The sequence below is a fragment of the Peromyscus leucopus genome, chromosome X (assembly GCF_004664715.2).
Source record: "Peromyscus leucopus breed LL Stock chromosome X, UCI_PerLeu_2.1, whole genome shotgun sequence".
NCBI lineage: Eukaryota > Metazoa > Chordata > Mammalia > Rodentia > Cricetidae > Peromyscus > Peromyscus leucopus.
In genome coordinates this window covers 27,819,523-27,841,515 of record NC_051083.1, presented here as the reverse complement: position 1 = coordinate 27,841,515, position 21,993 = coordinate 27,819,523, and positions in this window count along the sequence as shown.

Sequence of the window (21,993 nt, the reverse complement as noted above, 5' to 3'; positions counted from 1 at the left end):
GTTTCCACCTCTCCAGTACTGGGATTATGAGCATGGGCCATTAGGCCCAGCTCCCCCTGCCCAGCCCCCGTGGGATCTCGGGATAGAACTCTTGAGCTTGCACAGCTAGCAGTGTTCAAACTCAGCGATCTTCCCCGCCCCTTAGCAACCATTTGACCATGTAACTTCAGAACCCACCAGAATCATATATGTGCCTATGATAAAAACAATCAACTCTCTCTTGAAACACTTACACCCACACTTGTATACATGTCTTAACTTAATCTTAGACTCAAGAAAAGGGAGGAGTGCTATCAACCATTTCTGCTTTCTGACTGTGCACACGTGACCAGCTGCCTCCTGTACCTGCTGCCATGCCTTCCCTGACATGATGGACTGTTTCCCCTCAAACTGGGAGCCCAAACAAACCCTTCCTCCCTTTAGACGCTGTTTGTTTTGGGGTCTTACTACGTAGCTCTGGTTGGCTTTGGAGCTTGCTATGTAGATCAGTCTGGTCTTTAACTCACAGCGATCCTCCTGCCTCTACTTTCTGAGTGTTGGGATTAAAGACATGCTGGGACCTCTAGGATGCTTCTTGTCAGACATTTTGTCCCAGCAACAACAAAAGTAACTAATACAGGGATGTGATGTTGAAAGTGAACACAAAGTCATAGTAGTTGTTCATTTGGGGAGGACATCAATGCTCTCTTCTTTAGCTTGTAAAATAGATGCTGGGAAGTATTGGCTTTGGAAAAAATTGACTCCCAGCATCCTTTCAATCGCAGAAATTGTGTTTTCCATGCTTATTTCACTGAATCAGTGACAAAGTGGCTAGTGGAGACTGCACGGTGGGGTGCCAGCACAGAAGTCTACTTAAACTCGGTAGTTTAAGTGCAGAAGACTTACATTAGAGAAGGCCATGCATTTTTTTTTTGCCATATCACAAAGAACTGACATGTGCCAGATGCCACCATACTCCTATGTGAAGTTTTTCTTGAGGACAGGCATTTTCCGTTTAAAAAATATATAAAAGTGGCAGAAAAGGGAAAAACTATTCACAGGGCTGTCAGGAAAGGAGACCTTGAACACAGGCTCGAGTTGACATCCCCCAGTCTTTGTGTTACAAGCAGGCTTCCTCAAGCCTGTTTTCTGGCTTTCCTCTGGGCAGAATTACCTAATCACAGCTGGTCTCCTCAGGGGGTTGGGGTGTGATGCTAAAGTTCATATTGCACCTGAAAACAGGCAACGTGCATTCTTTCCTTACCAAAAAAGAGCTCAAGGGACAATGCAGCATAATATGTCTCTTGCGGAAAAAAAACAAAACAAAACACAAAAACACCTCTAAACTTATTTGGGCCCATTTAAATCTCTGGATCCAGATGTCACCAGGAGAGAGAAAAATGCCAGTGATGAACTGAACATGAAGAAGAAATATCAGAATTCAAATGCTGGCAAACCTGACAAGTCCAATAGCTTTGGATTTCAACAGACCCACCACAAGAAAAGGAAGGGATGGACAGAATCCTATGGATTTAAAGACATTTAAAAGACTTGCCAAGTGTTTACAAATGAACATGAATCCAATGTCTAGAGAAGTCAACATAACGACTGCTTCGGAGACTGTGACTGAGACAGAAGCTGCAGGAATGACTGGCTTGGCATTGGGGGCCACTGGAGTGTGCATCTTCTGCAAATTTACTGAGATGCCTTGGTCTTCTGTAATGTCTCACACAGTAAAGATTCAAAGAGAAACTAGCACCTATTGCCAACCTGGTACCATCAGTTGTCCTTGCTGTTGCTCAACAAAGCTGGCCTGGTACTTACAGCTGGGCTTGGAGTTCTCTTGGTGAGTGTAAATATTTTCCAGACCTTCAAAGTGCCAGACAAAGCCCTTCTGTGACCAGGATGGGTACAGGCAGCTACAAAACTGCTCTGTGGGCACATGTGAGAAAAGTTGACTATAATAAGGTAACAAAATAATCTAACATGCCCCTCTTATTGCTTCTGAGAGTGACTGCTTCTTCTACTAATAATGGCTTTAATCTGAATTTAGTCCTATAAAGGCTACTGAAGATGCCCAATAACAGAATTGCTCTCATCTCTCAACAGCATCTCCTCTAAAGCAAATCCCCACTTTCTCTAATTCTTCCTCCAAATAACCTAGCACAAACCTGTATTCTAAAACAATTCCTTCCCCCCCCCTTCTGTATGAGTGTGGGACTGTGTGTTTGTTTGTGTGGGTGCAAATGTGTGTGGGGTGCACATGGGGAAGCTGGAGGTCAACCCTGGATATTGTTCCTCAGGAGCCAGCCACCAGAGGATCATATGGGATCTCTCATTGTCCAGGAGCTTGCTGATTAAGTTAGACTGCTTGGCCATCAAGATCCAGGATTCCCCTGTTTCCACCTCCTCAGTGATGGAATAATAGGCACATGCTTCTGTGCCCAGCTTTTTCTTTTCTTTTTTCTTTCTTTCTTTCTTTCTTTCTTTCTTTCTTTCTTTCTTTCTTTCTTTCTTTCTTTCTTTTTTTTTTGAGACAGGGTTTCTCTGTGTAGCTTTGCGCCTTTCCTGGAACTCACTTGGTAGCCCAGGCTGGCCTCGAACTCACAGAGATCCGCCTGCCTCTGCCTCCTGAGTGCTGGGATTAAAGGCGTGCGCCACCACTGCCCGGCCACTTTTTCAGTTTTAAAAGTTTATTTATTTTTATTTTATGAGTGTTCTACCTGCATGGGTACCATGTGTGTAGTGACTGTAGAGATCAGAAGAGGGCATTGAATCTCCTAGAATTGGCGTTATGTGGTTTGTGAGCTGCCACGTGGATGCTGGGAATCAAACGTAGGTCCTCTGCAAGAGCAGCCAGTTCTCTTGTCCACTGACCCATCTCTCCAGCTCCCTGTGGCCAGTTTAATGTGAGCTTTGGAAATCGAACTCAGATCCTCATGTTTTCAAGACACTTTACCAACTGAGCTATCTCCCCTGACTACGATTCCTTTCTAGAAACCTTTGAATTAAACAGTCGAATGTTTCTCACGTTCAGTTTCCCAGGAGGCAAAGAATGCTCAAACCAACTTACATGACTATGGGTGTGTTCCTGGTGGTCCTGGGCTGGGGAATCTTTAACAGAGTTTTAGAAAAAGAATGAAATGAACGTGAGAGAATGAAAAAAAAAAGTCAAGGACTAATAGTCCCCCTATGTCTGGGAAATAATGTCCCAAGCATCGAGAAACTTGTCCAAGTCATTGTGCATATTTTCTGTGACTAATAGTATTCAATGCTTTGTGTTGAAGCATTTTTATTTTGCAATTCTTTGGGGAAATACCACTGCAGTTGAGTGTAAAGTAGAAAGCATACTGAAAACATCTGTATGCAAGTTTCAGAAACCTCTGGCTTCCCTGCTGGTTTCATCCATCAGGAAGAAGCAGACTACTTCACACTAATCAGCAAGTCACTCAAAAACCACCTGATGATTGCCAAATTTAAAGTTTTTAGTTCATGTAAGCCCCAACACAGACCTCTCCTGAAATAGTCACATTCATTTCAGCTTGGAAAACCTATGTGCACATGTAATAACCACAACCCCGCACATCTGTGAGGCTTTTGAAGCTACATAAGAGCTTACATACACTATGCATTACTTCATCTTAATCACAACCCCTAGAAAATGGAGATCACTTTTCTATGCCTCTTTCACAGGTGGAGAAAACAGAAATGGGAAATGGTAATGTCACCTAACCAGCTAGGGGACAAGCTAGGCCCATGAACCTTTTGAAACTGAACTTGAATGGCAATTCTTGATTCCTTAGGGGTTGACTTCATTGTTCAAAAGAGTCGCAGTTCATTTCAGCAAAGTTTGGCTGATTAAGTTAGTAATAGACACATGGTTAAGGAAATGGAGAAGATGGTATCCTTAAGCATAAGGCTATTTTTTTCCCATTATATATTTTCTGGTTCTTTGGCCAGCTCTTTCTCTTAAATAGCATGTGATCTCCAAGGGTATAATACAACTTTCTGTTTTGAAGTAGTGTAAATGTACGTCAAGAGAATGCAGGATTCCCAGGGAAACATGTTTAACACATTATCACTCTCTTGTTCTTCAGGGATTTGTGAACATGAACCCACATAGTAAATTGTTTGAAAACAGTATTATGGTACAACATTTGCTTCTAGAACTTTCTGTTCATTCAAAGAGTGTGGTGTGATTAGGCCATAGTGGTACACGTTTTGTGAACATCCCGTAACCTCCTTGAGCCTCAGTTTCCTCATCTGTACAAGGGAAGGCAGGACCAGAGAGGTTCAGAGTGGCTTCCAGCTAGGCGCTGCAAACTTGGAGCGCAGCAAAAACACCACAGCGCCCTCTTGTGCATCTGTGATGGAAGCACAGCCAGCTCAATGGCTCTCCTTTCCTACCAAGACATCACTGGGCCTGCGCCCTGTTTTATGACAAATGGCTTACAGCACCTACTTTCCTATCCTTTTCTGTGCGTATGTATGAGTGTTTGTGCGTGTGCAGGTGCATGTGCATGAGTGTGCATATGCGTGTGGTGGGTGACGGTCAACCTTGTGTTTGTTTCTCAGGTACTGGCCACTTTTTTTTTTTTTTTAAACTCAAGATCTCTCACTGGCCTGGGCCTTACCAAACAGGTTAGACTCCCTGGCCAGCAAGCCCCAGTGATCTGTCTTTCACTACATAGTGCTTGGATTACATGCAAGCCCCACCATGTCAACTTTTTACGTGCATGGTGGGGCTTGAACTCAGGTCTTCATGCTTGTGCAGCAAGTGTTTTCACCGACTAGGCTATCCCCTCAGCCGCCAACATCCCTATTCTCACATAGACTTCAGATACAGTCTACCTACCTTGACCTAATTCCCTTCCCCAACCTGGTATAGTGACTGAATAGTACTACAAAGGGAATATGATCCAAGGAAACCATAATGAATTTATTTCAACGTGTCAACAGCCATTCATATAACTACTCATAAGAAAAAAAAATCAGACTCCATGATAAAATAAATTCAAAATTTTTGAGAATAAATTGGGAGTCATGGTGAACATACCCTTTATATCTAGTGTAAAATGTGTCCCCTATTATTTGTGATAGTCTACATTAGGGGATCTCAATCTTCCTAATTCTGAGACCCTTTAATACAGTTCCTCATGTTGTGGTGACCCCCGACCATGAAATCACTTCGTTGTTACTTCATAACTGTCATTTTGCTACTGCTGTGGCTTGTAATGTAAATACGTAAAGTTCTGCAGGCTATCTGATACGTGACCCTCCAAGGGGTTGCAACCCACAGGTTGACTGATGACTTCTGCTCTAAATAACCCACCCTTCATAGCTGAGACTAAGAGTGGGATATAAATGATCAGCCTCCACAGGCTGACGCTCTGTCCCCTCCTTGCCCTGCTCCTCTCCATCTTCAGGCTTCCACCTGTCGGGCGCACTGTGTCTGCTACACTTCACCAGGAGAAGGTCTTCTGCTTTTCCGGAGTTTCTCCTTTGCTTACCGTCAGAAAAGGATTGGCTTCAGCACACGGAGGACAAGAAAGAAGGCTGTTCAAAGGCTGGGCTGTGGAAACTGAGCATGATGGCACACGCCTGTCTTTTCAGCACTGGGGAGGTGGAGGCAGGAGGACCAGAATTCAAAGTCATCCTTTACTCCACAGTGAGTTTGAGGCCAGCCTGGGCTGCATGAGACCCTTTTTCAAAAAGAAAAAAAAAGGTAATTTTTTCTTCACCCCCCATCCACTCCAGGCTCCCTTCTCCAAGAAAGCAAATATGCATCTTAGTACCTGAATGAAGTGTGGAATAAAGGAATTTATGAGTCTACTTTGATCCCCCACCCCACTGCCTTGAGATAGCATCTCATGCATCCCAGGCTGTCCTCGAACTCATTATGCCTTCAACTCCTGATCACCCTATCTCCACCTTACAATTGCTGGGTTTCCAGATGCATGCCACCATACTTGGTAGATGGGTTCACTTTCAAGCTCACTCTGGTTTTTAAAGCTGGGGCCTTTGAGGGGTTTGGAATGTCACTAGGTAGAGGCCCATGGTTGATCCTGGGAACTTTAAGAAGGAGAGATCAATGAACACACACACACACACACACACACACACACAGCGACACTCCACATCTCTCACCATGCGTCATTCTGGGAGTCTGTTTGCAGGAAGACCATCACCAAATGTGAGCCATTAAACCTCCCACTCTATCCCTTAAATAAATCTTCCTTCTTTAAAATTCACCCTGGCTTTGCCTAGGACCCTAGCCTAGGGCAAAACAAGCTGGCAGGGAGGAGGTGGCAGGGAGGAGGAGGTTTCATAGCAGCAAAGTTTAAACAAAGGGGACTTGAAACGAGGGTGAGACCAGAGGTTGGAGCCAGTGAGCCGCCATTTCCTAGCAAAGCAGCCTTTGAGGAACACATTTTGTTCTTGATCATCCTTCTATACGGAGAAAAAGAACACAAGAAGGGAACGCTGAGATTCTCCTAGACTTCCAAACACTTTGACTATGAAAGTCAAAGTCAGTATTTCCCCATTATCCTCAACGATGTTTGCTGGCTTCTGTTCTCTGCTAAATATGGACTTCTGAATATTGATCCCTAAAAAAATGGTTCCATTCTTGTGTCAGGACTAGATGGTCAAAGCAGCTTGAGCTCCTGGGACCCCACTAATTGCTCCTTGATTTAAAGGTCAAAGTTTTTCCACTCCTCTGGACTCTGGGAGTTGGACTTCCATCTCATGGTTCACTTCCTAACATGGTCTTACTTTTACTGGCGTTTTTAAGGCCCAAAGCCGTGACTCTCCCAGTCCCGATAAGCTGGCCATAGCCACCTGTCTGAGTACGCCAGTCCAAGAGACAGACAAGTAGTCGTGAGAAACAGGTTGATTCAGGGTGGCGGCATTGGGAAGAGGAACAAATAAAAAGATCCAGTCATTGCCTCCAGTTTGTCTTCAGTATCCTGACACCAAGTTACGTTTAAATAGAAGACAAGAAGTCTGTGTGAAGTTTCAAAGCCAGCACAAACTGAGGTGCCTATTTCACATATCATAGCTGGATGTGGACGCCAGGCTCTCCCAGCATCCCTCAGTCTCTATCTGTTACAGGGTATGGCTGGCATACCCTGCCCTCTACCCTGAACTCTCCGGTACAGGGACTGGCCTGCCCTTCCCCCAGAGGCTCTTCCCTATATAATCCAGACATCGGGTGACCCACTCTTTTTGGACCTCTGGCCTCCTGGCTGCTGCACCTGGTTCTCTTATCTCAACCTCCCTTTTCCCTTCCCACCTCCCACATGGCCCAGCTCAGTCTGGTCATGTCCACTCTAGACTCTTCCAGATGTCCCTGCCTCTGACTTCGCTCTCCTACCTATCTACATTAAACTCCTCCACCATACCTAGGGGCAGTCATGGCTTTTCCTTTTATTTCCTTTTTTTTTTAATTCAGTATGCGTAGCAAAGCAGTCCAGGTGAGGGTGTGATTAGCGCACTGTTATGTCCTCTCTGATCTATTCTACAGGGTACAGTAAGTTAAGTTGTAGAGCTCTGGGGCTGTAGTCTTATCCTTATGGATAGCTGTCCCCACAGGAGATCTCTGTGCCTTCAGAAACAAAAGGAAGGCAGAGATACCAGGCTTTCGGCCTGTTTTATATACCCCCAGGATCGAAGTGAGCATTACTCAATGCTTTTTTTTTTTTTTTTTTTTTCAAAATAACTTAAGTGTCTGATTTATTACCCGCTTAGCATTCCCAGCCTGTGGGGCTTTGTTGCAAATCTTGAAGCAGCTGCTTGGTTGCAGATTCACTCTCCTTGGATAGGTTAACCGGCATTTCAGTTAGCTCTTCCCAATTGGAAAAGTGAGTCAATTCTGTGAAGACAATATAGACCTTATCTAAGGGTAGGGCCACCATCTCAGACCACCTGCTGTCCTCAGTTCCAGGAAGGCCCTCAGGAATGTGCCGTGACAACACGAGCAGATACAGAGCGGTATGCTCCTGCAGACATCCTGTCTGCTTGTTTATGGTCCTTGAAGATATCTAGATAATCCTGCTGAGCAGTCCAGATAATTCTGTTCAGTGGGTTGTGGTTCCTAGCCCAAAGTCTAACCCGATGGTTTCAAATGTGGTTTCACACCCGAAGTCTAGACCAATAGTTTCGAAAAAAATCATTTTATCCCATATCCTTTCTACCCAATCCTAAATTGTCAAAGCATGTAATTCTCAGAGGCTTGCGGTTTTTCCCTATAAAAACTCTTTACACCTGGGCTGGTGGCTGCCATGGCATTTTCCCCCATCTGCCTGGTGGTGGCCCAGCCTGAATCTGACAATAAAAGGCCCCTTTTGTGCTTGCATCAGAAACCAGCTCCTTGGTGGCCTCTGGGAGCTTCGTGAAAGGGGTACAACAAATTCTACCCTTTGTGTTCTGAGGGCCTGAAAAAGGGAGGAATAATTGTGTTATATTTAGTCAACCAATCACCCCCTATATAAACACACACTTTTTTTTTTCTTCCAAAAAATGGTATCCTCTGAACCAGGCCTGGACCTTGGCTGCCCATGACAGCACGTCAGATCACATGATATGAGCCTCATGAAATTAGGAACAAATGAATGCAAATGTCCTCTGAATAATTAGAATGCCACATCCTAAAAGCTGGATCCCACTAGTTCTCCAGGCCTTGGGTGGTCCTCTACCAGAGCACTTAAAAAAAAATCAAAGCATTGGTTTCTTAACACATGTGAGATTATTTTGCACTTTGAGGGATCTGAACCCTGCATTTGCCATGGGAAGCTGAATGCTGGCAAGAGTAGGAGAACACACAAGGCTCCCAGCCCCAGCCCCAAGGAGGCGCATTAGTGAGTCACTCCTGCTAATATCTATGTTTAAGGATGGGAGAAAAATCACCTCCTTTCAACTTTGTTTGCATTTTAATGATGGCCACTCAAGATAGACAGAAAGTTATTCTAATTCACGTTGATTCGGGTTTGGCTTTCGTGTGGCCAACAGATGTGCCTGCGGGTTACACACCAAAAAGCGTGTCTTCTAAAATAAAATCAAGCAATGGTGACAGAAATTAGAAAGCATATTCCTACACAACACCCGACTCCTACCCCCAGCAAAGCATTCTCCATGCTGTGCTCTTCAGGTCTCAATTAAATATTGGACAAGATCCATGCCAATGGAATAGACACATTGACAGAAATGAGGGTTGTTTTTTTTTTTGGTTTTTGTTCAGACAGGGTTTCTCTGTGCTGCCTTGGTTGTCCTGGAGCTCTCTCTGTAGACCAGGCTGACTTTGAACTCAGAGATTTGTCTGCTTCCACCTCCCAGAGCGCTGGGATTAAAGGTGAGCCCCACTGCACCCAGCTAGGAATTAGGGTTTTAAAAACACCTTTTGAGATTCAAGTAAATCACTGATAAGAGACCACTGTCAACTAACTCCCCATTGGGCAAGTTCTTTGCGAAGATGGAAAAATCAGGACTGGGTAATTAGACACTCCAGACTGACTCAAGCACTGATGAGCTGGGGATCTGGATGGTGATTGAGTTTCTTAGTTACTAATAGACCACCTGTGTTGCACAAACATCAGAAAAAAACCTCACTGCATGGGCTTGTCCCTCATGCCAGGGCCCAACCAAGGCAATTTGCAGTGGTGAACATGAACATTCTGGAAGTTCAGATAGTCTCAAGAAAATTGCTGTATTATTTTATAACACAGGTCAATTATTGAGAGCTGCAATAGGTTGTCTATGATTCTGTAAAGATTCCTATGTAGACTTCTCAGTAAGAGTTATTAAGTTATTTCTATTGTTTTTGTTCATCTTTCTCACTGACTTGCTTTTTTTTTCCTGTTTTGAGGCAAGGCTTAAGGTGACCTTGAATTTCTGATCTTTCTGCCTCTATCTCTCAAGTGTTGGGATTACAGATGTGCCCTACCACCCTCGGTTTATATAGCACTGAGGATCAAACCCAGGGATAACTGCATGACAGCCAAGTGCTCAGTTACCTGCATACACCTCCAGTTTCAAATACTGTATTCTTAAAAATTACTAAGGTATTTTCAGCACAAAAGTAAGCATTCAAAATGATAGATATGTTACCTTGGTTTACACAATTTGATTAAATGTACTCACAGGAAAAAAAACCAAATGAGAACATTTTCCTCCATTCTTTAACATTTTTTCATTGCTTGTACAGTAAGATCCGAAGCACGCGGTTGTACAATAAGATCTGAGGTACACAATTGTGGTCCACAGGGCCTTACTCAATTCGCTGCCCGCCCACCCTCTCTTGTATTTTGCTGCAAAGACCCTCACTGCTGTGTGTGCTTTGCCCCCAAAATACCACTTCTAGGAATTTATCTACAGACTATACATGTGCAACTGGCAAATTCAAGTTTTATTTTATAGCATAATTTAGATAGTAAGAGATTTAAGACATCTAAATGTCAATTGATAAGCAGTCAGCTACGAGCCCATATATTTGCATGTAGCAGAATACTGTGCCCTGAGCTAAATGAGGAAGCTCTTTATATGGAATTGAAAGGATAAGAATTCCATGCTATCACTTTATGCCCACTTCCCCAAGACTGAAGAACAGATTCCTTCAGTGGTTGGAGATGCTGACAAATGATACTTTCCAGTTCAAGTTTCTTCTAGAGATGTTCGTAACTGAATAAAGCATAAAAGAGTAGGGGAGGGGGCTAGTTGTAAACTTCTTGTTGGCACTAAAAAGTTGGGAAATGACAAAAAGTCGAGAAAAGACTCTAAGAACCTGTTTCACAGCCTTGCCTTCCTTCATGATTCAATAGCCCCTAAGAAGTACACATGCATACCAAAATGCCACTAAGCTTTCCTTATTCTTTTAATAAAATGTTTACTAGAGTTCAAGGTCAACCTGGTCTACAGAGCAAGTTCCAGGACAGCCAGGGATACACAGAGAAACCCTGTCTCAAATAAACAAACAAGAAGTTTACTGGAATAAATTAGTTATATATATCAATAGGTTTTAACATGACATTTCCGTACACGTACATAATATATTTTGAACATATTCATGCCCCATTTCCCTCTTTTGTCCTCCTCCCACTCTTGATGATTCCTTTCCTCTGTGCACCCAGCCCCCTCCCCTACTCTTGCCTGTTTTGTTGGTAGCGACCCCGTGAGTTTCATTAGGATTGCTCACAGGAGCGTGGGTGAGGGGCTATAGAAGAAGCACGGGCAACTTACCAGGGGCTGCACAGCTAGGGAGAAACCATTAACTGCCCGTAGAACCTCAGGAAAGGTGGGGTCTTGCGAGCCCCTTCTTTTTTTTTGAGGATACCTCTGCTTTGAAAAGGAGCTTGTCATTCTGGAAAGTAGGAGAAAACGCGTGCCGGCTGGAGCGACTCGTGCAGCTCATCCCAAGAAAGATGTTCTCAACCTATGAGCCACGACCCCTTTGGGGAGTTGAACGACTCTTTCACCGGGGTTCCCAGTGACCACTGGAATACAGATAGTTATGATACAATTCATAACAGTAGCCAAATTACTGTTAGGAAGTAGCAATGAAAAGGATTTTAGGGTTGGGGGTCAGCACAACATGAGGAACTGTATTAAAGGGTCGCAGCATTCGGAAGGGTGAGGACCACTGCCAGTCACTCCTTGAAGAAACTCATCAGTCTCCAGATTTCATGTGCATCCCTGTCTGCTGAAAGAGAAATAATCCTGTAGCCCAGAGGTGCCTCGTACTTGGCTGCCAAATGTTTTTCCTTACATCTAACCAAAGGAGGCTCCTCGCTGTTCATTTGTCATGTGCTGTACAAGGATGAGGGTCTGGGTTCAGATCCCCAACATCCATGCAAAAAAACCCCAAAAAACTGGGCATGGAGGCAGGCATAACTATAAGCCCAGTGCTGGGGTGGGGGTGGGGCACAGAGACAGGAGCATGTCTGGGCTTCATGGGCCAGCCAGTCTAGCTGAGTCAGTGAGTCTCAGGTTCATTGAGCGAAATCTGTCTCATAAAATAAGGAGGGAACATCTGATGGTCTCTACATACATGTGCACACATATGCATGTGCACCTGAATACACATGCTTGTGTGAGAGAGACTGTGCGTGCATGCATGCGTTCGTGCGTGTGTGCGAGAGTGTGTGTGTGCGTGTGTGCACACACACACACACACACACACACACACACACACACACACAGAGTGAGGGGAGAGGGGGAGGACTCTTTATGTGAAATTCTTAAGTTTTCTCCTTTCACCTGCTCAAAGTCCTGAGATTTATCTCAGAAGTGGCAAGGCATAGCACACATTTTCATTCATTCATTCATTCATTCATTCATTCATCGACACATTGATTCATTAATTCAGCAGTTACTGATGAAATCTTCTATGGTAGTACTTGGTAAGAAGATGCAGATATTTACGTTTCTTTCTTCTGGAAAACCTACCTGACACTGCTGCCTCCCCCTCAAAATATTATCTTATCTCTCCGCTCCCATTTTCTGCTAAAAGACCAATCCCCAACCAGTGTCTCTACCACCTCACCCTTTCTTTGATTTCTAAGACTGTGTGAATAGTGTTGCCACACTCTCCTCCACTCTCTTAAAAATTCTTTTCTGCATGTCACTGTGTTAGAGTAACTAACACCACCAGGAACAAACAGCTGCCGGTTTTCAGGGCCCTAACCCAGGAGACTTCTATTTTTTGCATTTGCCACAGATGCAAAGGCCGAGGAAGGTTCTGGGCAGCATTGCTCTGGGGTGACTCATGTCAGTTTCCTTCTAAACGTCTGTCTTAGATCCTTTGCATTCAGCCAGCTACCAAGCTTGGAGATGCAGGAAAGGACGGTGTGGGAAGTTTTATGAATGGACGGACATCATTGTCTCCCCTATCCCATTAGCCAACCAACCAACCACCTGTGTCCCTTGATTCAATTAGCTGCAAGGAAGGCTGGGAATTACAGACTGCACATGCTGGAAATATGACCAGGGATCTACAACACTGAATGTCTTCCTCACTGCCAACCCCATTGGGTGCCTTTCAGCTCTCTGACTTCCCTGGGTTATTAGCCAGATTTCTGCTCTTTCTTTGGGTCACCTGCCTTCTGTTGTTTCCTTTCTGCCTCGATCTGTCTGTCTCTCATTTGCTACTTTTCACTTTGTCTTCCTCTGCTGTTTTCACATCTCTGTCCACACAAAACAATGACAAAACAGTATTATTTTTCTGGGTTTGTGGAACAGGGTCTGGCTCAGGCTGATCTTGAACTCACTAGACAGCTCAGAATGGCCTTATCCTTCTGCCTCTACCTCTTGAATGCCGGGTGGCAAGCAGGCACCAGCACATCTTGCTTTCCTCCTCATTTTTTTTTGTTTTGTTTTGTTTTTCGAGACAAGGTTTCTCTGTGTAGTTTTGGTGCCTGTCCTGAATCTTGCTCTGTAGACCAGGCTGGCCTCGAACTCACAAAGATCCACCTGGCTCTGCCTCCTGAGTGTGGGATTAAAGGCACGTGCCACCATTGCCCAGCCCTTACTCATTTTTATATCCTCCTCCTCCTCTTCCTCCTCCTCCCCCTTCTTCCCCCTCCTCCTCCCTCTTCTTTGTTAGCACTATGTTTTACAATGGCTGCCACTTCATCGGGACTCAATAAACATTTGTGAATTGGATGAGATTTGTGAATGGTTCTATGGCACCAACATGCTCACAGTATCCCCTTGCATAGTTTATTTTAAAGTTAGCATAAATAGTATATGAATCTGTGGGGATCCCTGTGCTGTGGAAGCTCACATCAGGTCAAAGTTCTCTTCTTGTCAAAAGGGGTAAAGGAAATCTTCAAGGATAAAGCAGGAGTAGAATGAATGGGTGTATTAGTCTGTTTTCTTTTTCTGTAAATAAATGCCATAGACTGGGAAATTGACAAAATGTAGAGGTCTAGTTAGCTCATGACTCTTAACCACTGAGCAATCCCTCCACCCCCTTATTTTTAAGTTTTTGAGTATTTTGAGACAGAATTTCATGAATTCACTATGTATCTAAGGATGGCCTTGAACTTTTGATCCTCCTGCCTGCAGCTCCAGGATTCTCAAATTACAGGCATATACCATCACGCTCAGTTTTACGCAGTGCTAAGCAGGCCAGGAGTAGGACTCAGGACTTCGTACGTGCTAGGCAAGCACACTGCCAATTGAGCTGTATCTCCAGCTCTGGGTAAAACTCCTATTTGTAAAGAGTCAGCTGATGACAAAGAAGCTCGCACAGTCTTGGGATTTAATACTGGCTTAGCCTTTATCACTCAGGTGCTGTAAGACTGAAAAAAATGCACACAGCTTCTTTAAGCTCACTTATTAAATGGAGGTCCTGGGCATTAAACAGGGACACTCATTAAGACCACCAATGCCCAGAATGCATAATCAACAGATAATCACTGGGTTAGATGAGAACAGCTAGGAAACAAAACCTGCAGGCTGTGATGCCTGACGAGGAGAAGAAAGTCAGGAATCAGCTTCAAGCTTCAGGAATGGTGCATTGTGATGTCTTGATGGAGGCTTGGAAGAGCAGTTCCAGAAGGAAGTCAAGGAAACCTGTTTTAAACATGTCGAGCTTGAGCAGGCCTTGGAAATTTCACCCAGAACCTTCTAAGAAGGCAATGAGCTATATTAATTTGAAAGAGTGTTAAGGCTGAAGATGCAGTCATCATGTACAGGGAACAGTAAATGTCCTGAGAATGGATCATGTACCATGGCTGACATGGCTTTCCCTTAACTCTTCAGAGTAGACATAGGACAGCATGTAAAATTCTACATAGGAGGTTAGAGCTAAAAGATAAGGCAAGCAAGAAATGCGAGAGAGAGAGAGAGAGAGAGAGAGAGAGAGAGAGAGAGAGAGAGAGAGAGAAAGAGAGAGGGAGAGAGAGAGAGAAAGAGAGAGAGAGAAAGAGAGAGAGAGAGAGAGAGAGAGAGAGAGAGAGAGAGAGAGAGAGAGAGAGAGAGAAACAGGCCAATGGTAGTATATAGACCTAATAAGTCTCTAAGAAATGAACCAAAAAATGTTCTGTGTATTCTATACTAGGGTGATGATTTTGTGAGATAAGCTTCAGTGGGATGATTAGAACAGAAACCTTAACTCTGCTTGCAGAGTAAAGGGTAAATGAGGAGGGAGCAACATCAAGTGTACAGAACCCCTTTGAGCATGCTGAGAAAAGGAGGTGGTGACAGTCTGCAGCATGTGGGATCAAGGGAGAGCAGTTGGAGTGGCAGTCTTGAAGAGATGGACAAAGAACATGACAATTGGGAGGAAGCAGATGAAAACGTACAACTCTAAAAGGTTCTAGAGAAAAAAGCAAGACCAGAACCCAAATCTGATCCTAGGGAAAGATCTATCATTTTCGAGGTTGTCACGCTAACTCACTCTAAGTGCAGATGGTGCAATTACCTTCAGTGGCTACAAAATGCAAAGGCAGATCATGGATCCAGAATTGGAGCTTCATAGGATGCATTTGGTAGGGCAGTGGTGCAAGGGAGTTGCATATATTGGGAAATGTTCAATGCCAGCCATGTAAATCACACTAGGTAGGGGAATCAAGCCTGGGTTGCTAGACTGCAGGAAAACGAAAGGCTCTCCATAAGTATGCAATAGATGTGTCCTGGTGATGAGGCAAGGAGAGGAGCTTATGCTGGGGCACACTGGGATTTAAGCATCTGGGTAGTGTAATGATAAGGTAGGCCAGATCCAGAGAGGGGGGGGGGGCTGCTCAGAGACTTCAAGTGAAAGGCATCGTTGGGCTTTTTAAAGAGATGCTCAGATCCCCTCAGTCCACTCTGTGAGAAGACAAAGGGATGCCCACTATCTTAGAAAGTTCATTTCTTCTTTCATTTGCCACCATCTTTTATTGAGGCAATACAGTTGTGGAGCGAGCATCTTCTTGTGAGCATTATTAATTTGTTTGGCTTTAATGAAACAGCATAATAAATTAAGGGCCTGTTGCACATACATCTTGTATATCTTGTCTAGGGTCAGAAACCTCGCAGGCTCTCAGCTCAGAGAGAGCTGGGTCATGATAGATTCATCAAGACCACTTTCTATAATGAAACCCAGGCATTAGCGCTATTTTTATAATTCACTACTGCTTTCAGATGGATTGCCTTTATACACTGCAATTTTGCTGATCTGGCAGTGTTAGACTAATGAATTCCAGTGAAAGTTGAAATAGTACTTCCTAATCCTTCACCATATAAAATAACTCACTCAGGAGACTCCAAGGGCTACTCGAGTGTCTTCCTATGATGAATTGTTGCTTTAGTACTGGTGACACTTTCATATTGGAAAGACAGGTTCCATTACCTAAGAGAGGAGTTTGATCTCAGCAAGTGACAGGCTTCCTAGCAAGCTATTCATCTTTTCTTCATCACTGACCGCTCACACAAGGGTGACATGACCAGGACAGGGACAATGTGTTCAACCAGGGCCTTCCAGCAAATTAGGAAACACATCTGAGGGATCTGTTTTGCCTTTTTCAGGAGTCTTGGGATAAAAGCCATAGACTCTGCTCGGTTTCTAGCCTTTGCCGCTTTATTCAGCAACAATTCAACTCCTTCCATTGAGAAATACATTACATGTCCTCTGACCGGCTATAAGTACTATTTCAGGACAGCGTTAAAATGATGTATCAACTGAGTCAGATGGCTCAGTGGGTAGAGCTGCTGAGCTCAATGACCTGGGTTCGATCCCAGAGCAGAAATGGTGGAAAGTAAGAACAAATTCCTGCAAGGTGTCTTCTGGCTTTCACTAGACCTCCATGGTACCTGGATGGCCACCCAAGTAAATAATATAAAAATAAAAACAAAAATGTAAAATGCTGTGTTAATTTGTTCTAAGAAATCGCACTTACTTGGGTATTTATTGCTCCTTTCTTATCCGAGTTTATATCATGCTACAATTGTTGTCTACTATCCTTTCACTTAGCTTTAGTTGGTGGTGGTTTCATTATGATGGTCTCCTTATCAGAAGACAGAGAAGTTATGTAACGACAGTTCTTACATCATACCTTCTCAAGGCCTCAAAACTCTGGAAGCCTGAGCTGGCCTGCTGAAAGGGTCCCTCCTGCCATGCAGCAAGAGTGACATCTACTGGGCCAAATTCAGACTTGTTTATTTTGGAAAGTGCCGACAAGAACACTGGCCTCTTAAAGATTCAGTTGTCTGCTTTTGCCCTTGTTATGTATTTTTAAAATGTGTTCTTATTGCTTATGTAGCGTCATTAGCCAGACTTCAAGGGTGTCAGGCCAGAATTTGTTTTCTCCAGAGGACACTCATAAGACAGGGCTGAGAGGAAACTACGGAGCTCTGCTGGGCACAAATGATGAGTTGCAAGAGGGAAAGCCCAGAGCATTCAGCCAAGTGCAAGGCCCCTCTGCGTATGGATCTCAGGAGACTATAATGCTTCACTTCATGAAAGCAGGTTCTGGGAGAAAAGCTTTCGAAGAAGGAGTCTCTGAAGGGAGAGCATGGGGCTGACAACTTAACTCCATAGCCTACAAATGGCCCCAGTGCCGTGTTTCACTCTCAGGGGAGGGGAACCGAGAGCAAAGGAACATCTGGATTGTGGGCTGGGGATGTAGCATAGTTGGTGGAGTGTCTGTCTAATGTGCATGAAGCCCTGGCTGCAACCGCAGTATCATAGAAAGCAGGTGTGGTGGTACACACGTGGAACCCCAGCATTAGAGAAGTGGAGGCTGGAGAATCAGAAATTCAGGGTCATCCTTGAATGCATAGGGAGTTCCAGGCTAGCCTGGAAGAGCATCAGAGTCTGTACTAAAAAAACAAAAAAACAACAACAACAAAAAAAACAAAAAACAAAAACAAAAACAAAAAAACCCTGCAAATTAAAGAGGGGCCTGAGTTAGACCTCAGGGACCATCCAGGTACTTCCTGTATCACTTTTCTCCTTCTTGATATAGACATGGAGATGAGTCAGAGTTGGTGGAAATTAGAGGAAAGAGGCTAAGATCTTATAGCTATCATGTCCTAGAGCAATGATTCTCAACCTGTGGGTCACAGGAGTCACCTAAGACCATGGGAAAACACAGATATTTTCATTATGATTCATAACAGCAGCAAAATTACAGTTATGAATTAACAATGAGAATAATTTTGTGGTTGGAGATCATTGCGACATGAGGAACTGTACTAAAGGGTTTCAGCATTAAGAAGGCTGAGAAGCACTGCTCTAGAGGAAGGGACCAAGTGGACATACATTCCTGTTCTCTTTTCATTCCCTACATTTAATTGGGCTATCAGATCTCCCCTGGTCATTGAATGAGGAAGAAGAAAGCAAAATGAGAAGCCATCCTTTTCTTCATGGCAAGAGGTGGCATACTTAGTTCTGACAGGATACTTACTCCACGCCAGGTACTAGTTCTCAGGTATGTGTGCCGGTTCAAGGGATTCTGTCCACAGTCATGGAATGTGGGTCTGTGGTTATAGTCATTTTAAAGTGTAGCATTTCTTCCTTCATTTTGTATCTGGCTCCTTTCCTTATACCTCGGCTCACAACCCTGTTCTGCTCTTCCTAGAGGTATGTTAACAATTTAAAGAATGTATGCCTAAAGTGGCTACTTTACTATATTCAAGCCTAAAGATACCAAAATAAGAGTAAATATAGTAACTGGACGATGGTGGTGCACACTTTTAATCTTAGCACTCAAGAGGCAGAGGCAGGTGGATCTCTATGAGTCTGAGGCCAGCCTGGTCTACAGAACAAATTCTAGGACAGGCAAGGAAACCCTGTCCCAAAAAAACCAAAATCCAAATCAAACCAAAACAAAACAAAAAAACCCTCAAAAAACTAAAAGCAAAAACCCAAATAAACAAACAAAATGCAGAGTAAATACGATATTTTCAACAGCTTGCCAACTGCCAGTCCTTACAGTATTTTCTTCCAGGCTCCCAGGGTGACACCTAGAAGTCTTTAGTCATTGCCCTGCACCTTCCAGGGACAGTGGGACATTGGAAACTTGTAGGTATATTGTTCCATGATGACACTGTCTCTCTCCAACCAAAAGCAATAATAGTCTTAGCAATAAAAACCCAGAGTCAGACCTCAAGGGTGAAAGATCAGAGAAGCAGAGCAGCAGCCACTAGAGACTTCTTACCTCTTCGAATCCTCAGACCCAATAGGGCTGAGATCCTGTCTCCACCCACCTTATATTCCTGTCTCCGCCTCCCTAGTGCTGGGATTAAAGGTGTGAGCCACCACTGCCCAGCTATGTTTCTCTTTGACTGGTTCAATCTCTTGTAGCCCAGGGTGGCCTTGAACTCCTGATCTTCCTGCTTCCTCCTCCCAAGTGCTGGGATTAAAGGTGTATACCACCACTGCCTGGCCTCTGCGGTTAATTAGTGGCTAGCTCTGCCCTCTGATCTCCAGGCAAACTTTGTTTGTCAGAACACAAACAAAATATCATACAACACTCCTGTAGGATCATGGCTCTGACATATCCCGTGAATCAAATGGAGACTGTCTTGGGAACAGTGGACACTTCTGTGGCACTTGGGCAGGCCAATTTCTCTGACACAGATAAAGCCTTGTCTTACCAGAGCCGAGATAGTGTTTGTTTCGGTTACTGTTCTCATTTCTGTGACCAAATGCCTAACCAAAGCTGCTTAAGGGAGGAAGGATTCATTCTGGCTCACAGTCAGAGGGGCAGTGGCTCTTGGCTGTGGTGGCCCAGGCATGGCATGAGGCTGCTAGCTCACACGTGGGTAGATCAGAGAAAGGATATCAGATAGGATCAGAGGATAAATCTCCAGGCCTATAGCCCAAAGATCTACTTCTTTCAGGTAAGCTCCACCTCCCAAAGGTTTTACCCCCGCCCCCCCAACAGTTCCATTAGCTAGGTACCAACATTCTAACATATATTCTTATGGGAGTGGCATTTTATATCCAAATCGTAACAATAATCAATTAGACCACAGTTTGACCAAGTCTCTGTGCATTATCTCTTGCCGCCCTTCCCCATGGGTATGGAGTGCATGTCAGTATTCTCAAGCTGGCTAGGCTCATTAAATTGCTTTCTGATGTGATGGCTAACCTTTACTGACAACTTGGCTGCGTTGTGTCTAGAAGGGCGTTTCCAGAAAAGCTAAATTGAGTAGCTCCACCCTCAACTGTGGGTGGTACTGTCCCAAGGGCTGGTGGCCCAGCTTGAATGAAACAGAGAAAGGGAGCGGAGCTCCGGCACTCATCTCTCTCTCCTTCCTGACTGTGGAAACAACGTGGCCCAGCTTCTCATGCTCCTGACACCATGGTTTCTATGCCGTCACAGACTGTGTCCTCAAATGGCTGGCCAAAACAATTTTTTCATCCCTTGAGTTGCTTCATGGTCATAAGAACAAGAAAAATAACTGATACATCTGCCTTTTACCATTACTTTTCTTTCAATTTTGGTCTGGACCTAGGGTTTTTTTTTTTTCCCCAGTCAGCCTTTTATGGCTTAGGACTCTGGTAATAGCTCAATATTGGGGTTAAGGTTTGGGTTAGGGTTAGGATGTGGGTCCTGGGTAGCAGGTAGCAGGGCCCATTTGAAGTGAGTTATGTAGTGGAGAGGACAGAGGCGAGATCTGGTCTCTTGACAGATGCACACTTCTGTTTATGGTCTTCAGTCCCACACATGTGTTTCCTTGGCAGTCTCGTCAGCAACAGTGGAGAGTAAATGCTTGTGCATTTTGCAACTGCTGGCAATGTTTCTTTTGAAGAAAGACATGCTGTTGCCTTTCTGTTGTCAATAACGAGTGTGCATTTGTTTTCCTTTGCTTACAGTCAGGCATTGAGCGTATTTTCCTGTAGGACATCTTTTGCTGTCAGTTTGTTCTCATGACATCTGGTGGCAACCAACACTGTGGGAGACAGACATGGCTTGCTGCATTGTAATAGTTACATAGCCCTGTATTCCACTGATGTCTGATGCCACTTTACTTCCACTCCTGGGCTGCTGGATGAAGCTGTCTTTGTTGAATGTGTACGTATGTGATGTGTGCCTATGTTTACCTATATATGAGCACATGTGTGTGTGCTGGTAGAGTCAGAAATTGGCGTTGGGTGTCCTCCTATGTGGATCTCCACCTTAAATATTAAGATAGAGTCTCTCTTTTGAACCCAGCGCTCACTGATCCAGCTAGTCTAGTAGCTACTCTTCTCCAGGGATCCAGTGTATTCTGGGGATTCGAACTCTGATCCTCATGCTTGTGCCGTAAGCACTTCATCCACTGAGCCATCTCCCCAACTCTCAGATGCAGCATTGTAAAGACTTTCTTTCTGTATTCCCGCCCATCTGGCCCATCAAAGCTTCTCTTCCTGCATCCATACTCACACTCACTCCCACCTCCACCTTTAGCAACAATGACTACCTTCCTGTCTCAGATGACAGACTCTGCCTGCTCTGCTCTTCCTGGGCTGCTCTGGGTAGCTTCTGTGGAACGTTAGAAGTACAAAGCATATGATGTGAGCATGAAACTCAAACTTCTATGACTCGGGAATAATGAAACGGCTGTTAAGATGGCTCAGTGGACAAAGGTGCTTGCCACCAAGGCTGGCAAGCTGAGTTCTATCCCTAGAACATACACGGGGGAAGGGGAGAACTGACTTCCAAAAACTGGCCCCTGACTTCCATGCTCATGCTCCCACACATGTATGCCTCCTGCCCCCCAATAAAGGAATGTGATAGAATTTCAAAAAGAAGAGTGAAATCTTTGGTCTAGCAATCTCATGTACCTGGCAGTGCCCATCACACTGTGGCAGAACAAGCCTTGAGTTGGAGAGTAGGGTGAGCTGAGATGCTTGACCCTGCCCAAATGCTACAATTTCATGTAACTCCAAGTGTCAGTATAATATATGGTTTTAAAGTTGAAGTGTGCATGCTGGAATCAGTTTGAGAGAAGGTAATGCCAGCATTCAAGGCCCAACCTTCATTAATAGTTAACATGGAGGTGTGATAACACAAATAGAAGTTAAGGGTGTGAGAGTTCAAATCAGGG